This window comes from Eulemur rufifrons, chromosome 18, assembly GCF_041146395.1.
Source record: "Eulemur rufifrons isolate Redbay chromosome 18, OSU_ERuf_1, whole genome shotgun sequence".
Classification (NCBI taxonomy): domain Eukaryota; kingdom Metazoa; phylum Chordata; class Mammalia; order Primates; family Lemuridae; genus Eulemur; species Eulemur rufifrons.
The window spans coordinates 56,199,287-56,219,037 of record NC_091000.1 but is presented as its reverse complement, the minus strand read 5'-3'; the positions used below and the strand labels follow the sequence as shown (position 1 = coordinate 56,219,037).

The following is a 19,751-nucleotide window of genomic DNA, read 5'->3' as shown; positions in this document are numbered from 1 at the left end:
GACTTACTAGGCAATTTGCTTTGGTCAAAAGGAAATTAACAAGCATCTTGCAAGCAAAGGTGGAAAAGCACTTGTACACTGGGATTTGCTGCTCTTGGGAACTCTGAGCCTACAATATGAAGAAGCTAGCCCTCCTGGAGGCGGAAAGGCTGCGTGGAACAGAGACAAACTGTCCCAACTAAAGCTCCCACATCTCCTTGGCCAACCAGCCTTCCAACAGCCATGTGAGTAAGGCCATGCTAGATTTCCCAGTCCCAATCACGCTGGGGCAGACTAAAATAGCCCAGGTGACCCATACAATCCATAAGAAATAATAGATGTTTGTTGCTTTCAGCCATTAAATGTTGGGATGGCTTGTTACACGGTATATGCTAACTGATACTCGACTTTGTTTTCTGGTTAACATCCATTCATCCCTGAAGTCTGAGGACATAAGGCTTCCCTGACCCCAGACGATGCCACACTGGTTTGTATCCATGGCACCCTGTCGGTGCCATTAGAAAAGCGCTGTCCCTGGTGCAAGTTGTTGCCTATTTTCTCTTCTCTCTCCCAAGTGACTGAAGGCCCCGTTAGCTGCTGTGGGTGCCTATCCTATAACACACGCTCAGTACATATTTACTGAAAGAAGATACAAGAATGCAGATATCTATCTTTAGGCTTTTTTCTATTCCCAACTTTAAAGAATTAGACATGGTAACTATATCAAAAAAAATTTTTTTTCAGTTCTACTCAGCCTTTGGGACTCTCCCTACTTTTTTTTTTTTTTTTTTTCAGATGAGACTATCATATTTTCCAAACTCACTGTGCCTTTCAGTTTGACTAATACTAAAAAAATTCACCTAAAATTTCAAGGGCCCTCAGCATAAGCACATGGATAATTCAGACAAACGTTGTCACCTTTGCTGTCATAATTACTCTACTATGTACATGTCAAAGAAGCAGAAGGTCTTAACAATACATAACTGAATTCACTGTCACTGTAATGACAATGATAGTTAAGGACAATTCCTGTTACAGAGGAACTGTCTTTACAACAAAGAGACTAGCAAGATGCAACTGTTCACCTGTTCATTTCAGCAACACATCACGATAAATTTTGTTTTATGAAATTTATCATCATAACGGCATTACAGCTATGGTAGTTACTAGAGAACAATCACTGGGCTAAAACCTTAACATACTTTATCTCATTTAATTCTCTCAATAATCCTTCAGGGTAGGTATGGTCAATCCTATTTTACAGATTAGGTACATCAGGCTCAGAGAAGTTGGGCAATTTCCCCAAGGACACACAGCTAATGAGTGGCAGGTCTGGGATTTGAACCCAGATGTGATTCAAAAAGCCTCTTATTTAGACTAATATCTTTAAATCTGATGCCATTAAGTGGTAGTGATAACTATCTTCCTTTGGAAGACAAGGAAACAGAGGCACTGAGGAAAAAAAGTAGCATGTTTATGGTCTCAAAGGGGCAGTAATGGGACGAGAATCCAGGTGTCCATTCTTAGCCTGATGCTCCTACTACAGGACTGAGCCCAAGGCATCCCCATCTTCTCCTTAGTGGTTAATATTTCGATTCATACCTACCACTGAGATCAACGATGACAAATTCAGGAGGGAACAGAATAGGTTCTTTCTATTCTAGGTATGCTTCCAATTACTTACTGTATGCTAGACAGGTTGTGAAAAGAACAGTATGAAGCATGAAGTTCATGAGACCCAATTGGACTATCACCTGCTCTACCAAATTTCTGTTAAAAAAGCAACCATCCAACCTAGAGAAGAATTTTCATCTAACTTTAATGCCACTCACATTACTTGTATTTCTTATTCACATGAGAGAAATTTATTACCTGTATAGCATAAAGAATGATGAATATTTAACACTAAGTATTGAATTAAGAGTTACTTAATGATCTTTAAAAAAAATAAAAACCTCTATTTCTCCACAATATCAAGACGAACCTAATAGGCATTTATTGTTCCAGGAACACACAGTGTCTTCTACCATTTAAACCTTTCAACAATTTAAAATAATGACCAGGCTGGGCACAGCACACACTATCAAACAAAACTGACTTACTGTATTTTATCTCTTAAGACTGTGGTCCCCAACCCCTGGGGCCATGGCCCGGTACCGGTCTGTGGCCTGTTAGGAAATGGGTCACGCATCACCGCCTGAGCTCTGCACCCCTCCAACACCCCATCCCCCCACCCTCGGTCTGTGGAAAAATTGTCTTCCATGAAACTGGTCCCTGGTGCCAAAAAGGTTGGGGACTACTATCTTAAGAAACATCTGGAAAACACAGGATGCTCTGAAAGTACAAACAACTACCCTTGGAGTTTCTCTTTTTCCAAAAATTATTTCTCTTGAGTCCCACATCTTCACTATCTATTCTTTTTTTGAGACAGAGTCTCACTTTGTTGCCCGGGCTAGAGTGAGTGCCGTGGCGTCAGCCTAGCTCACAGCAACCTCAAACTCCTGGGCTTAAGCGATCCCACTGCCTCAGCCTCCTGAGTAGCTGAGACTACAGGCATGCACCACCATGCCTGGCCAATTTTTTCTATATATATTTTTAGTTGGCCAGATAATTTCTTTCTATTTTTTTTAGCAGAGATGGGGGTCTCGCTCTTGCTCAGGTTGGTCTCGAACTCCTGACCTCGAGCGATCCTCCCGCCTCAGCCTCCCAGAGTGCTAGGATTACAGGCGTGAGCCACCGCGCCCGGCTCACTATCTATTCTTATTCCAGCTACAGAAAGAAGAAGGGACAAATGTTTGTTGAGTATACAAAGGGTGCAAGAAATGTTCGGTTATACCCTAACTGGCTTTTCCATGATGAACACAGTTCCATGCAGGTATCTCAGCTTAAGTATGGTCACTCAGTGCAAATGACAAGGAGTCACTGAGATTACTGTATGGAGGGAATGGTAATAACACATACTTCACGTCATTTGTGTCTCCAGTGCCCTGGGGGGACACCCTCTCATCAGTTTCCTTGTTCCCCATCTCTTTGTAAAGACACACCTTTAGTCTCTTTCTTTGTGAAAAAGGTCTTGACGTCCCCAGGCCCACAGACAGAAGCACTCCCAGGGGAAAATGTCAGCCAAATCCACTCCCGGCAAGGGTGGGGACCTGTGGTCTCAAGGCCACATGTGGCCCTCCAGATCCCCAAGTGCGGCCCCTCGACCAAATCCAAACTTCACAGAACAAATCCTTTTACTGAAAGGATTTACTCTGTAAAATTTGGATACAAATGCTGCACTCAAGCATCCAGAAGGCCACACGTGGCCCCAAGGCTGCAGGTTCCACAGCCCTGGAGGGTCTTCCACAATGACGTGGCTATGGGAGAAAGCCCCCAAGGCATCCAATGTTACTTGACTTGACTGCCCAATTTCAGACTTAATCTCTGCAAGGTCAACCTGGTTAGGGACTTTAAGACATAATCCTCAAGATTTGTGTGTTCTTTTTGGATCCAAGTTAGAAAACGGCAGAAAAAGTCATTTAGTGTCAATTCAGCATGGCATAACAGGACGAAGAGAAGAGCTACAAGGTAAGCAGAGCTCCTCTTCAGTGCTGGGCACGGGGAACAATCTCCAGAGCCCAGCAAGGGAGCTCTCATGACGCTGGATGGCTTTCAGGCCAGACCTGTCAGTGTGAACAGGAGCCAGGAGGGGCTGTCGTGGTGTTTCCCCATCCTCCTCCCTCTTCTGACCTCTGATTCCTCCCAAACATCTACTCATGTCTCCAACTCCGAATGTCAGTGCTGATAAACAACCAGCACATTAACCCAATTCACAAGAAAAACAGATACCATCAAATGTTCCGAGATCGCCTAACATCCTGGCCCGGCAGTTCCCCACATTCTGCCTGGACTATCCATTCATCAGCTCGTGACCGTCCACGGGATGCTAATCTGTACCAGAAAGACCATGTGGCCCCCGGTGCTCAGTAAGTGACACTGCCATGATACTCTCAGTGCCATCCTCCTCCTGGAGGCTTGCCTGGATAGAGGAAACGGAAAATCCTCTGTGAGCAAGGTGACTGCCAACTCCCTGCTGGCCCTCTCTAGGCCACCCTCCTCCATGGCCGCTCCCTCGCTCGCCTCTAGGGAAGTGCCAGACGGTGGGTTGCTAGGACAACTGGCATCACTGCTGAGGCACAGAAACAAATCACCAGTGGAGCTGGGAACCTGGACTGCTAACTCTGATGGCAGCGATGAGATGCTGATTGGCAGCTAATCTGTCCCCTAAAGGGAGTGACAGAGTAACATTACCCAGTGGGCGGCTCTCACCTTGACACACTACCCTTTCATCTGCACTTGTGCTTGATGTGGTGGTGACACAGAAGGGGCGAGGGACTAACTTTAGACAGAGGCTGAATGACTCTACTCTGAATTATGTGAGCCGGTGGACATACAGTTACCACCTGACATTTGTACCTTTAATTTACCTTTAATCTCCTGCAAGTGGGGGGAGTGGGTGAGCCAGAAACAGGTAGAGCAATTGAGGTTGCCAGAGAGAAGAAAAAAAAAATCTGTTTGGACAAGCAATAGCTGTCCCCTTTCTGAACTACAGCATCCTACTCTTACACTCCCCCCCCCCCCTTTTTTGGAGATCAAAGAAGAAAAGGCAAAGGAAACCGGAAAATTAGGAATTGCCCTGGTAGAAGAAGAGAACAATCTTTGTGCCCAGTTCTCTTTGTTCTGCGGGTGAGTTTTACAGAGCTTATAACGGGCAGCAACTCGTAGGAGCCCCAGGCATTTAGACTGCCTATGAAAGTCTTGGATTTCAGCCCTGGAGAAATTATAATTTTTCAATGCTGTGCAAGCCACAAGGGCTTGAGAAGAAAAAAGGAAAATGAAATGAAGAGCAACCGAATGGAAACTTTAGAAAACTATTTTAGTAAGAGCGTTTTCATTTCTAGGTGTTGGTGAGGATGGCTGACGTGCGGACTGAAATTCATAACCCACAGCTCAGTACTGGTGGGGGGGTCCAACAGGGACTTCTGCCAGCACTGGGGGCAGGTTACTCTCAGTGCCAGGCACTTGAGGCTGGACGGGAGATGGTCACGAGACATCATGTGTCAAAATATTCAGAAAGAAATGGAATTTAGAAGAGAACGGTTAAGAGTCCACAATGACAAGGACTTGCCTGAGTTTTGGAAATAAAACATTTTGATGGGGTATTGCCATGTGTATCCCATTTATATTTCCAGTTTAAGGGACTTTACTTAAGTAAGTTGTTTAAGGAACATTAAGCACAAAATGACTTTGAAAAACTAACTTTCTCCAACATAGGTTTCAAACAGCTAATTTTGCTTTCCCACCTAAAAAGTGTTTTGTACTTGTTGAAAATGACTTTTTCTGAATCATGTAACATACTTATGCAGATGTCTTCAAAAGGTTAACATAATCCCCAAGAATTATAGAAGACAGATGAATTCTTTCAGTCTAAGATTCTATTTAGGAATAATTTATTACATAACTATCACTGGAAATTTAATACGAATATATGTTGGGGGAGAGGTTAAATGCTCTTTTGGTATAAAAAAATGATTGTTTTACAGAGGTGAAAAGTCTGAATAATTAAAAAAAAAATGAAACCATCTATTTGTCTCTTTACATTAGTTTCAAGGAGCAATTTATTTGTTGGCAAGAACCAACAGATGTTGTGTGGGTTCTGATGACTAAGCAACGTCAACTAGTTTTTATTTGTGCCTTACCTTTCCTGCTAAGAAAACAAAGGAGAAACAAGAATCTTTCAGAGGAATAATAAAAACCATTAAAGTACTATGCTACAGTAGACTTTGTGAGAAATGACATGCATCAGTAATATTACGACACGGGTGACGGAGCAGATCGACTTGTGAGGTGTCCCAAGTGTGGGACTTATTTGATCTCTATCTGGAAGATTTTCCAGTGGCTTGATGCTTCCCTTCTGGGGCAGCACAAGGAGTTGGTTGTCCCTGTCCTTCCCTCCTGTGGGTGTGTGGATTCTTTGACTGAGCACGTCAAAGATAGACCACTTGAGAAATGTGTTTCTAGTTTTGGACGTGGTTTCTGTCCAAAATTCAGTTGGAAAGGCTACACTTACTAATGTTGGGAGGCATCATTTCTCTAAGTGGCCCAAGTTCTTGCTTCGACTTTTGCATCTTAAGATCTAAAATGATCCTAAAGAAAATGGTGCCCACGTGCTAACAAGTCCCCATGCTACGTCTCTGTCGGTGGTCAAAGCACACAATGTATGATGGAAAGAAATTTCTACCCCTGAGACGTCGCATGCCCAGACACAGAAGCAGTTAAATAAAAGACTATTTCTAGTCCTGGAAATCTTCCCCCAAAATCCAGCTCTGAGGAATCCTACCCATCATCCCTTTCGGCACACCTGACTGTGCCACAGAGCACGTCCTCCCTTGGCGCTCTCCTAGGGGAAGCGCTCAAAGGGCAGTACATAGAGATCACTCGGCCCTGGATCCCTGATAGACTTGGGCACACCTTGGCACACAACTGTCTTTGAACAAATACCATTTATTTTTCCAACTCTAAACCTAAATAGGATACAAGAGCTTTTTACCTCAGCACTGTTCACTGAGAAAGCAGTCTGACCAGGCTGTGAATGATTTCTTTTTCCCCACAGAACATCAATATTAAAGAAGATCCATGAATTCTTTTCCCTCCACAACTTCTGGGTTTTCTGTGTGTTTTCCTCCTCCTCCCCAAGAAGCTGAGAGGAGGAGTGAGCACTTGAGGAAGATGGCACCGAGGGGAAAGGGTGTGCCTCGGATGGACCACACGTTGCTGACCCACTCAGGAAGTAGCTCTGACACCACCTCTCAGAAGCAGCCGCTCGTGCAAAGGCCTTGTCAAAAGTTCTGGCCCCAAGTAACGCAGAAGGGGCAACGGCCAGGAATTGGTGAGGCTATCAATAGGAAGTAATACGAGGAAGTCTGAGAAAGGGAGATAAATGGGTTACACAGAAAACCCTAGAAGACTTGAGGCTACACAAGAACGCAAAGAGTACTTCCATGGCATACACGCAGTCAGAACCTCTTTGCTTTATAGTATGCAGGTCAGTTTGCAGGGCCATTGCAAGCAAGGATTAAAAAAAGGAGATTGTTTCCCCTCATTTATCTAACAGTGAAATCTCCCTTCTCTCCTGACCCCCTTATCTACTTCAGTTTTTTTTTTTTTTTTTTACAATAGTGCTAGAAATTTGGTAACACAGATGGCAAATCTAAAAGGTACAAATTGACAGACACACAGGGAAATTCCCAAATTGCTCTTATTAGCGTGTGTGTGTGTGTAATTCTCTCGCTCCAGAGACCAGAAATTCAGCTCCCATTTTTCAAGCCTTCTAAAGACAGCATAATGCTGTTTAAACAGGCATAGAGGTGTTTATTTTAGTCTCTCCATTTCTTCCCAGGAACAACATAACTCCGGCACTCAACCGATTATTATAAAAAGAGGGTCAATAAACACACGAAATTCTGGAAACTTCTATTCTTGCTGTCCTCAGAAGCAACGTAGCACAACGCCTCCCTAGGAAAGCTTTTGTGAACTTGCCCTGCGCACCACAGAGACATCAAGTGGGTTTAATGTGAAACATCACCCCGTCCCTTCATTCCAGGTTGTGCACTGGAATAAAGTGCTAGCCAGTCACTCTCTAGGTATCTACCTAGAAACAGCACTTCGGGCCTGGCCCTACTTTGGGAAGAAAGAGGAACACAAATGATGATGAAATGATGTGATTATAAGAGACAAAACCACCACCGTTCACAGAATGCCAGCGTAGGCTGCTCACAAACACCCAACACAGCAAACCACTCAAGAGGAAATACACACAGGGCAGAATTTTTTTTTTTAAAAAGGTATCAGAAAATCCCCAAACTCTATTGATAGGTCTATAAAACTTTTTTTTTTTTTTTACAAATTGTTTCCTCCCCCACATTTCCTTATACACATCATAGACATTCAGCATCAACTTCTAAGGAAAAGAAAATAGACTCTCCGTGCCATCCCCATCCCCTCAAACTACTGTCAGACTCAAGCCATTCTTATCAGAATGGTGTTTATGTTCCTTTCCCTAATGGCTCAGGCCCACACCTGAGAAACCTACAGACACACTTACTCTATACTTAGCACATTAACTGCCACATGAGTTGTATTTAACTCACACTACTTTTGAGCCTGGGGCCTCGTGAAGCATATGTAATTCACACATCTCTACCTTGGGAGCCCCATAAACTATTTTTCAAGTTGCTTATAATTCACGCACAGAAAAGAATAAAAAAAAACAACTTTTTCATTAAATCAGAAAGCATCATTTTGTTTTTGAAGTTTTTATTCTATTTTTGTAATAAAACACCATGACCCCAAGGAAAAAAAATTTTTTTCTAGTGTGGCAGTCAATGTGTTAGATATTCATTCAACAAATATTCACTGAGTGCTCGTTACGGGCCAGGCAGTATTTTAGGTGCTGTGGATTCACTGGGGAATAACAGCAATAATAAAACCCATCCCTGCTTTCACAGAGCCTGCATGTTTCCAAAGTCTCTAGCTGAGGAGACTGATGATTAACAAATAAATATATAACATGTAAGGTGCTTAAAAGAAAAACACAATAGGCTAGCAGATGGAGAGGGCTGGGGTGGATGCTATTTTACAAGGGTCAGGGAAGGCTGCTTTGACAGGGTAACACAAGAAGTCCTATTTAAGGAAGCAGAGAAGCTTAGGAAAGAAATATGGATCACTGGCTCCTTGTTCAGAGACTAAATAATATTTAAGCATAGAGGTGGGTAGTTTTAGAAAAGTCAAGTTCAAAAATGGCTCCTGTTACATTTTCAAAATGACCAGTGAGTATGGCCCCTAAATTTAAAAGACTAAAACTAGAATCTTAGGAAGCTCTCGAATGAATACTTTCAAATTGTCATATGGTGCCCAGGAGGGTCTTGTGCAAAGGGTTTCATGGTGGTGACAGACACGGCAATTCTTTTTTGTCCGATAAGACTGTGCTCAGTGTTTAAGAACAGTTGTAAATGAGGTAGTGCTGAATCACTGACGATTAGGAGCCAACGAAGGTAAAATGATTTGCTTCATTCAAGACTGATACTTCATGCAAGGTTAAATACGTAGAGTCAGAAGAACCACTGGAGGTCATTTAAGTCAGTTTTCTCACGTTGTCCATCACAAGATGGGTCCCCAGGGGTGGAGGGGGCCCAGGGTTATACAGCTAACTGCAGCATCATGCCTGCCACCCAGGTCTCCTGACTCTAGCTCGGTGTGACTGCTGCTCCCTTCCTGTACAAGATACCCTATCTGGAACCAGTTGAAGACACTTTTAGAAGCTAGGGCCAGCTGGTGGCAGATTTGAGAGGCAGTTGAAGGGACATGCAGAGAAGTGCAATGAGTAATGAGTTTGGGGTGCTGAGCATGGGAACCGCTCCTTCAATGGCTGCTGTGATTACCAGTTAACACGTTCACACACCCACACCCAGACCCTGCCCATGTGCAAACATGTGTTCTTTGACAATGGCCTGCCTTCCCTATTGTCGTGGGTCTCCATGGAACAGGTCTTGGGGCACCCAGGACGCTAAGATCGGGGAAAACAGAAACTCAGTGTTGTAAAAATGTACCAAGATTATGAAAGGTTACTAATACCAAAATTGACTAAGAAAACTGAGAACTACCCCCTCCTCTCCTCCCAAGCAAATGCAGTTTGAAAAGAAAGTCCTTAGCATGCATAAAGGAGTCCACAGAATTTAGTATTTTTTTTCCTCTCCCTTAACACACTCGATTTAAAAAGGGCTTTTTAAAATTAAGTCTGTCATGTGGCATGTTAAAGTTTATACTTCAGAAGTTCTTTGAAAACCTCACTTACCATTCTAGGCCTGACAGTGTGTCACATGAGCAGTTCAAAGCAACGGTAAAAAAAAAAAAAAAACAACCAAAAAAAAAAAAAAAAAAAAACCCCACCAGATTTGAAACAAAAGCTATCCTGATTATGGTAACTGCACAACTCACTGAAATAGAACCTGAAACCTAAAGCACTTTTCCATAAGACACCTGTTTTCTAGGATGAAAACGCTTTAAAAATTATCACCAGAAGTGCATCCTAACAGTTGCCTGATCGGGAAAATAATTTCTCGTCCAACACACTGTAACCGTAGCACTGAAATCTAATAGGGCCCCAAATTCTTCCTTGATAGTGATAGAAACTTTTACAAGTTATTTCTGAGAAAGTATTAAAGTACCTCACACGATGCTCTGCCCTTATGGGGACCCCAAACCAAGACACTGACTGCTCAATAAACAGGTCGTACTGGGCAACATACAGACCATCACCATGGGGGTGAGCAACTTGCCCAAGGTTGCGAATTTACTTGACCTTAATGAGAAAGCCAGGAACAGAACTCAGGTCAATTGATTCCAGGAGCTGTGGACTTTCCACAAGGACCAGTGCGAGCACATGTACAAAATGGAAACACATTAACACACCAGCATCTCTCACTGTCTGCTTACTATGAAGCAATGAGAAAACTTGAATTTAATAAGCTATTTTCATATTACTATTTAACCTAAGGATATGCTATGGATACATATGCATATTTTAATACCAATGTTAAGAAACTCATGCAATTTTTTTTTTTTTTTTTTTTTTTTTTTTGAGGCAGAGTCTCTCTCTGTTGCCCAGGCTAGAGTGAGTGCCGTGGCGTCAGCCTAGCTCACAGCAACCTCAAACTCCTGAGCTCAAGGGATCCTCCTGTCTCAGCCTCCCGAGTAGCTGGGACTACAGGCATGCGCCACCATGCCCGGCTAATTTTTTTTTTCTATATATATATTTTTAGCTGTCCATATAATTTCTTTCTATTTTTAGTAGAGATGGGGTCTCGCTCTTGCTCAGGCTGGTCTCGAACTCCTGAGCTCAAACGATCCGCCCACCTCGGCCTCCCAGAGTGCTAGGATTACAGGCGTGAGCCACCACGCCCGGCCGCAATTTTTTAAAAAATCAGGAAATAATGTTAGATACTTTTTATCCCTGGTACAGGCTGCATCTTCCTCTTTCCAAATCTTTTAGGCAACTAGAAAAAAATAGGTAATAGATGCCTGGAAAAGTTTTCTGACTGAATTATTAAGAAGTTAAAAACTGAAAACATACACATACAAATATAAACAAGAATATACATAAATATTACAAAAATGTCCATATATATACACACATACAACAACCACCTAGTAGAGGTTGGCTCTTCATGGTCTAAAATTTGAAGATAACATCTTCTCTTTCTCAGAGGTCTTCACAGGGCACCCTGGATTTCCTGTAGCTGTTTTCTTTCCTGGTCAAACCCTTTTAAACTTTTTTTTGTGACACCATCTAGCAACGAGGTAAACTCTCCAGAAAGTAGCAGGGCTGGGCACACCCACATTGTTTCATAACGGATGAGCTCCTTGAAGACACACTGTGTCATTTCTTCAATGACTTGATACTAAAACTTCCCACGCAAGGTGTCCCTCGGCTGACAGGCAGGAACAACTTTCCTCATCTCAAAATCCTAACCCAGTAAAATCAACTCATTTTGAATGAGAGAAATACCCAAACCAACTGCTCATATTTGTGCATCTCAAGATTTTAAAAGCCAGAGGGAGGGAAAAAGGCATTTTCATCAAAAACTTCACCTAAATAAGAATAATTGCTGGGTGGAAACTCTGATTGCTAATTCTCAGCCTGGAGAATTTTCTTCCTCTGCTCACCAACCTAAAAGAATTGCAACAGCCCATTTTAAAGTGGCTGCTCTAAATTTGACACTATTTGACTCTCCCAGTAGAAAGGGTGTTCCTACCATGAAAGAATCATTATATTCCACTCTTTTATTCCAGAAGTTGATACTGAGCAGCAAGCCACAGAAGCTGAGAGTTCACAGCAAATACAAACAGAACCTTTTCCCCTAAAAAAAGAAATTAATTGGATGATCACCTAGAGCTCATGCTAATAATCCTTCATCACCCTGGCTCAGTTACATCCAGCGATTCGCAAATCCTGACAAGGCAAGCCACTGCAGATGTTGCGCGTGGTGGTTAACTTACAACATTCACTGCGCACTGTGCACGGGTAGCCTCAGTCTATGCTTCACCATGGAGACTTCCCACAGAAGCTGGAGGGCTTGCGGACTCAGGCGTGTTCTTTCTTCCTTTCACAGAGACGTGAGAAATACCTAGCATGAGAATGGAACAGAAGAAAAAGAAAAAGATCAATGCATCATCCAGTCACTTGTTATCTCAACAAATGAAGTCTCACGATCAATCAGATTAATTGATAATGCTCATGCTCAATCAGGGTAATTGATAATTCACCAAAGACCATTTTCGGGTACCAGTGTCTTAAAAAGTAATTCAGTAGTTTTGCTCTTGTCCCAGGGGACACAGCATGGTACAGCCAGCCTCATTTCCCTCCATAAAGTTGAAGCCGGTTCTAGGAGACTTCAGATACAATCTCAGCTGAGATGCAAACTTGCAGGACAGCCTTAAAACAAGCCACCTGATTTTTCTCTCTGCCAAAGGGAGCGAGGACTATCATCTTTTGCCATTCTCATACCTCACTGGGTTGTTGGGAGGATCAATAAGCTCATTCTTGCAGAGCACTCACAGTTCCCAAGAATAAAGGCACTGTGTAAATGCAAAGTATCATTAGTGGTCAGAGCCTGTTCTGAGCCCTGAAGCCAGAACATAAATGCCAGCATTGGCCGGGCACCACGAACCAACTACCCTGGAACTCCCATCAACTATCCCTGGAGCGTCCACACATCCAAACGTCTCCAGGACCCACTGTGCTGGGATCCAGGGAGAAGGGGAATGGAGATGGAGATGGCTGCAATCTCTGGGAGGAGGACAGTGAAGGTATCCAGCAGGAAGCTAAGCGAAAGAAAGCGTACGGGAGGCACGAGAGGCGTATGCAGGAGCGTGGTTATTTGGTACACGGCCCCCTCAGCTTGCTGGTCTGCAGCGTTCTGTGCACCGAATGTTTGTGGGGCTGTGAAATTTTCCACTTGGCTGTCTGCCATTGCCGCCCACCGAGGATAACACTTACACCCACAGAAGTGGCACACCAAAGCTCCGTTAGAAAAGGATTGGATATTTTTTTTTTGGTTGCTTTTAATGAAAAGACTTGATCATATCCCAATCATTAATATTTTCCACATCTGGGTTTCTTGACTTGTTCTCCCCTTTAAGGCAGACCTAGGGACAGCTTCTTCCAGACCAATGTGATCAAGTTACTTTGACTTGTGTGCTCTTGAGAAGCATAACTTGAGGTAAAGGAACGTATATTAGTGAAATTAGGGATGATGAAAAACACGGAGTTTAAGTGCTGTGCTAGAATCCTGTTTCCCAAATAAATCATCCACAAGGGCCAGTCATGTTTTTCCTTTCCAAATCATGAGCATGCACGGAACATATGTGGGAGTTGCAATATTAGCACTGCAGGTATAATAAATAATATTTCTGAGGAAAAAAAGTGGTCCCTTATCTCAAAAAAAAAAAAAAAAGGCAAGAATGAATAATAACAAATTGTAGGTTTGGAATTGGTAAAACACTGACAAGTATACCTCAAAATAAAGAACTAAAAAAAGTGGAGAGACAAAATTAGGACAGAAGGGAGAAAGGAGGTGTCTGCTACTCATATAATTAACCATCCCTTTTATAGTGAATACAGTTTACCAAGTGCTTTCTCATTAATTAACTCATTCACTCGACAAATTTTTCCTTGGTACTTACTACATACATCAGTCTGCATGTTCACCTGGGAGCATGTGTGAACAAAACAGACCAGTACTCTGCCCTCAAGGAGTTCACTGTCTCAAGAGGGACAGACATTAAAGAATCATAATATATGATTTTTAGTAGATGTATAAAATTTGAAAACCAGATAGGCATTATGAACGAAAACTAAACATTGTGATTTGCAGTCATCATGGGGGTACCTCATTGAGAAAAAGGGGTCTCGGGAAGGCTTTTCTTGCAAAGCTCACAGTAAAACAGGGAAGTCAAAGATGAGTTGAAGTTAGCCAGGCATTGAGTTTCCAGGTAGAAGAAATAGCCTGTGCATTATCTGAACTGACCTAGAGATGTAGCACTAATTTATGTCATTCCATTTTTTTTCTTAATCATTTCAACTGGATCAAGAAATGAGTGACACGACTGTTCTCAAGACCCTGAAATAAGAGATGATTCTTCCTCCGGCTGCTGGGCCATTAGGGCAACAAACACCAGTAATTCTGCAAAAGGAACATCGTTTGGTGCAGGTATTATTCTTGAAGTGACAGGAAAGAAAGACTGTGGTCCATAACACACCCCAAGTCACCTCATCATCACAGCGAAATGAAAGAAAGCTCTCTGTTGATACCTGCATGTCACAGCTGGAGTTAAGAAAACCCTCCCCCAAAAGGACTAAAAACAGATCACATTACATGTAGACTTCTGAAAAAAATCTTCTTAGTACCTTGATTTAGGTTCCAAATTTCTGGCTTCCCCTTGACTATTAGGAAATGTTTATTATTTCTCCCCTGGACCTAAACGGCTTTATGTCCACCTTTAATGGTGTCTTGTCAACCTTCTCTTTTGGTTCTTGTTCTAGTGATCTGTTTACTTACCCACATGAATAGCAAGATGCAAAGAAATAAAAAGTAATGGAAAGGTTGTGTTCATCTGAAGTGTTGTCTTCTTCCCTATCATCCCAAATCTGGCTCAACTTAATTCTTCCACTAAGGAAAATCAGTAATTTGCTTTCTTCATCCTACAACACTAAAGCATCTTCAGACAGGCTCATTCATGTTCTCCCTGTGAATGCAGTAAGTTTGAAAGTCTGTCTGAAATGAGTACGCCAAACTTTCATTTGAGTCTCTTTCCATTTAAGATGCCCAGGATAAAATGTAATTTCTTCTACAAGCTTCTCATACAAACGAAAAGTATTAATAATACTCCAAGTTCAAAGTCTCAGAATACAAACCTTCATTTTGACCTAGCAGTTTTGACAAACCTTAGTAAACACAGTGAGAACAAGAAAAAGCACTTCTTGAAGCCAAGCTACCCAATATCTTGCCATCAGACCCGGGAAATTATGCCAGGCTGACAGTTTCATACTCTGTCCAGAGAAGAAAATGACACAATGCCAATTTCTTCTTCCCCTGACTGCCCACAGCACTTACGATCTCGACCACACATTCTGACCCAAGGTCCTTTTCAATTCAGCACTGTTATACTGTCTTTTTATACTCCACTGGATTTATTTAAGTATTGAAGGCTCAAAAAGTTTATAAGCTCTTTGATGAAAGAAACCTTGCCATGCTCTTCTTTTGCAACCTCCTAATAGCGTCTAGTGGAAGAGCCTGCGTTTAAATTAAATGATCCATATCCCAAACTTGTTCTAGGACTTAACCCTTACTCTGCAAAGGAATCACTACTCTACAGCTATAATTTAAGCCCCTTTCACCTTTCTCTATCCTCCGGGGTCTTGGAGCTCCTGAGGCTCCTATCGTCCAGATGGAAGCCCTCCACAAACTCAAAAACAATTAAATTACAACTTAGCCTTTTCTTTTTTGTTCTTCCAATCCATTACACTTTGAATAGCTGCCATCTCCTTTCAAGATTTACAAACTCCCTCCCACCTCCTTGTCACCAGAAGCCTCTATCCTTGATTCCTGCAACTTTTCAAAAGCCACTATTAAGGAAACCTCCGTGGTCTGCCGAGGGGAGGCAGGGGTACTAAAACTCGAACCAGCATCAGAAATGGCTGGAGGGTCTTGATAACCACAGATTGCTGGGACCCATCCCCGGAATTTCTAATTCAGTAGGCCTGGGTTGGGGCCAGACAATTTGTATTTCTAACACATTCCAAGGTGAGGCTCCCGCTGTGGGTTTAGGGACCACACTTTGAGAACCACCACTCTAAGGGTAAATCTTTCTATCAATCCTAGAGCCAGACAGAGGCTAAGGACCTTTTGCACCACGAGGGGCTACATTAGAAGGAATGACACCTGTTTATTCCAAAGATGCGGCAAATGACCAAAAAAGACAAAAAAACCCTCTCATGCTATATAATCTGGGAAAACTTTTCATGGCCTCTGCACTTGAGCTCTTAATCCATCCTCCTCCTACTGGCTCTCCAGGTCCTGCCAGGGTCAATTTTGCCCCCCACCTCTCCTTCAGTCTTTTTCCTCTCCCTTGGAAACAACTTCCCACCCTACCAGCATACTCAGTCTCTGCTATTCCTAAGAGACTTTCCCCATACCTTGATAGGGTCCCCAATGGCTGTCACCTCTCTTTTATTTACCAACAGGTTAAAGTATAGTATAAATTCAATGTTGGTATTTCACCACCTACATCTTAAAATCTTGGAGCTTGATTTCCACAATTTTTTTTTTTTTTTAAGTAAACTTCATCATTTTCTTTCAAAGGTCAGGCATGGCTTCCTGCCGTCTAGATGCAGCGACCTTTTCTAAGTCCTCATCCTAACTAATTTCTCTTATAATATTTGATACAGTTCAACAATAGTTCCTTCAGTTTTCTTTTTCTTTGGTTTAGCAGATGAGCATTTTTGCCTTAACGCCATCTTTTTGGAATGACCTCTCTCTCATTCGCTTTGTTACTTGGGCTGGGATGACCTCATGTCTTGGCTCTAAAGACGGGCACACGTCCCAGGTCTGGGCAATCATAACACAATATCCCTCCAGCCACAGTGACTGGTTTTAGGGATAGGCACACACCCAAGGCAAGTAAATCAAAGGCTTTTCTCAGACTGGCTGGAACTAAGAGGAACGAAATACCCTTGCCTGGTGAGACCATGGAAGCATGATGCTGCTAAGAGCTGTTAACCACTTCCTAAAGAAAGCCCGTCTAAGAATAAAGCTTCACAGTAGAGAGCAAAGTTGAAAGACAGAAAGTCTAGGTCCTGATGACAGCAAGGCCCCTTGGATCCAGCCATACAAAAGTTAGATTGGTCCCTGGATGTCTTAGTTATGTTTTGAGAGACAAACTTCTAAGGTGGCCCCCAAGATGCCCTGTCTCCTGGTGTACCTGCACCTCCTCCCAGTTATTCAACAGAACACTAATGTAGGTTCTGCTGCTTTGAAGGAATTTTGTGGATGTAATTAAGGTCCCAAATCAACTGACCTTACAATAGAGAAATTATCGTGGTGGGCCTGCCCTAATCAGGTGAGCCCTTCCAAGGAATGGGGCTCTCCTAGGAATGAGATTCAAAGTGTGAGAGAACACGCTGGTGGGAGGAGGCAAGTCACATGGTAAGGAAATGAAGGTGGACACCAGGACCTGAGAGTGGCCCCCAGCTCACAGCCAGCCACTGAGCAGGGACCTAGGTCCTACTATCACAAAGAGCTAAATTCTACAAATAACCAAGTGAGCTTGAAAAAGGCCTGTGAGCTCCAGATGAGAATACAGCCCACCTAACACCCTGATTTCAGTCTTCTGAAACCCTGAACAGAGAATCCAACTAAGCCATGCCTGGACTTTTGACCTACAGAAACTGTTACATAATAAATGGATGTTATTTTTAAAGTTACTATATTGTGGTAATTTGTCATGCAGCAATAGAAAATTAATACACATGTGATACAATAAATTCCTTTTTGCTTGAATAACTTTGAGTTGTATTTGTCTACTGCAACTCAGAGTAAAATGCTTGATTTCCCTGAGATGGTACTATGTACGCTATTCCTTGTATCACTCTGACGGCTGCTCTTCTTCCTCATATTTTTTGCCCTTCCTGTTGCTCTTTCTAACCCTAAGGTATGTAGTCCCTGGGCTATATGCTCAGTTCTTTTCTTTTTCTATAATGATTTCCTTCTACCACATATAGTTCCTTAGTCTGTATCCTGGGCCTTGGCATCTCCCCCAACAACCTGCTGGATATATGCAGTATAAATAAATTCTGTCTGTTTCAAAATTTCCTATCTTTTTTCCCCCCAAACCACTTTCTCCTCTTTAATTTCTGATTGATGCTAATGACATCACTGTCTTCTCATCATTCTCCTACAGTCCACCAGTTGTCAAGTCCTATCAGTTCTGTGCCCCTTCTATTCCCACTGCCCCGTGCTAGTTCAGACTTGATTCCTCTCAAAGCAGCCTGATAATTGGTCTTCTTGCCTCCAACATTCCCTCTCTAAACCATTTGAGTCATCCCTTTTGGCCCAAATTTCCTAAAGTAGAGATTATATAATATAACACAACTTCTCTCTGCCATACCTTCATTGGTTCCTACGGCTCACTGAAAATCTTCCAAATTCTTTATTTGATGTTTAAGATCTTCACAATCTGGCCCCAACATGCTTTTCCAGCTTCATTTCCTACTTTTCCCCTCATGCATGCCGAACCAGCCACACTGAGCGTCTCACTTCCTCTCTGAGAGCCCACATTTCTAATCCACATGTCAAAATTCAAGCCATTCCTCCCAAGATGGACTCAAATCCTACTTTTTCCATGACTCTTTCCTTCAATCTCCCTTACTACAACTTCCCCAGTCAGAAGTACTTTTTTTTTTGCATGTGAACTCCCATAGGTTTTATTCCTTTTCCTTGGGGGTACTAATCATTGTGTTCCTTATCCTAAAATAGGCATCATTTTCCTGGGCAGACTGTAGTAAATTCCGTGAAGATAGGGTTTGTGCCTGTCTTCTTTTTGTAAGCTTTGCAGTACTTTTGCAAGTGATAAACACCTTGGTCGATACTTGTTGACCAACTGACGGAGAGCGTGGCATTTTACTTTTGCTCTGACATGTCCTCAAGTCTCTGTCCTCTGTGGTTATCAAACAGGAGAACTTCCTTTTGGGTTAGTTGGAGAGAAATCATCACATAAGCCAATAAGGAAACTGCTCAGTTGATCAATGAAATGTTCTGCAAGAGCCTCTTTTTCCAACTCAGGACTAAAGCTAACCCTTTGTACTTTCTTTCTGACAAAGAAAGAGAAGCAGCCAGGGGTGCTGGCAATTGCAGAGTTCAGAAATGCTTCCTCTGGCTGAGTACACTCAGCCCAGCAGGGCGCAGAGCCCTGTCTCCACCCTGCTCACAAAGGAGCTTAAATGGCATGTCCAGCCACACGCTCCCCTTTCCCTGCAAAAGGCATTTCCAGTGCATTCCAGCTTCCCTGAGAGTCAGATCTCAGGAAGAGTTGGAGGGAGGTCAGGGATGGGATGCTGGCCAAAACTCGAGGCATTCTCAAAAGTATGATTTATTCACCACATCGTGAGCTCCCCATTCAATCAACCTTTCATGATTTGTGTGAGTTATCTGTTGTCACATTTCTTCCAAATTGGCAATCCTTGGATTTTTAGCAGGCGCTTAGAACATTTTCTATGTATATTAACTGGTTTATGCTCAGGGAATAAAAACTAAAATCAGTATCTGCCTGAAGAACACATAATCAGAGGGATAAATATGGTGAAAAAAAATCTCTGTGATCAAACATTTAAAAAAAAAAAAAATTGCAGTTCATGTTGATCCATGCCGCTGTTTCCTATTATTAGCATGGCTTCATCACATAAAGGTAAGGCTTTATCCACACAGATAGAGACTCTGCAGGTGTCCGTATTTGTATGCAAGTTACATCTCCTTATTGGTATGGCACAAAGTTTGCTATGAAATATAATTATACATCCAGAGAAAAGTATGTCTGCATACCAAGAATAAAATGAAAATAAAAGATAAGTTGAACATATAGATGAGATATACCAAATCTGCACGGAACAGCTGCAG

At 42.5% G+C, this 19,751-nt stretch overlaps 1 protein-coding gene across 1 annotated transcript in view; it reads right to left on the bottom strand.

The window, feature by feature from the left end:
• The window catches only part of LOC138398835 (uncharacterized), a 363,472-nt gene that overhangs the window by 123,373 nt on the left and 220,348 nt on the right, over positions 1–19,751 (bottom strand). Inside the window, exon 4 of the mRNA XM_069493287.1 lies at positions 12,079–12,206. The gene's annotated coding sequence lies outside the window, so the exon portion shown is untranslated. The remainder of the gene's footprint in view (positions 1–12,078; positions 12,207–19,751) is intronic.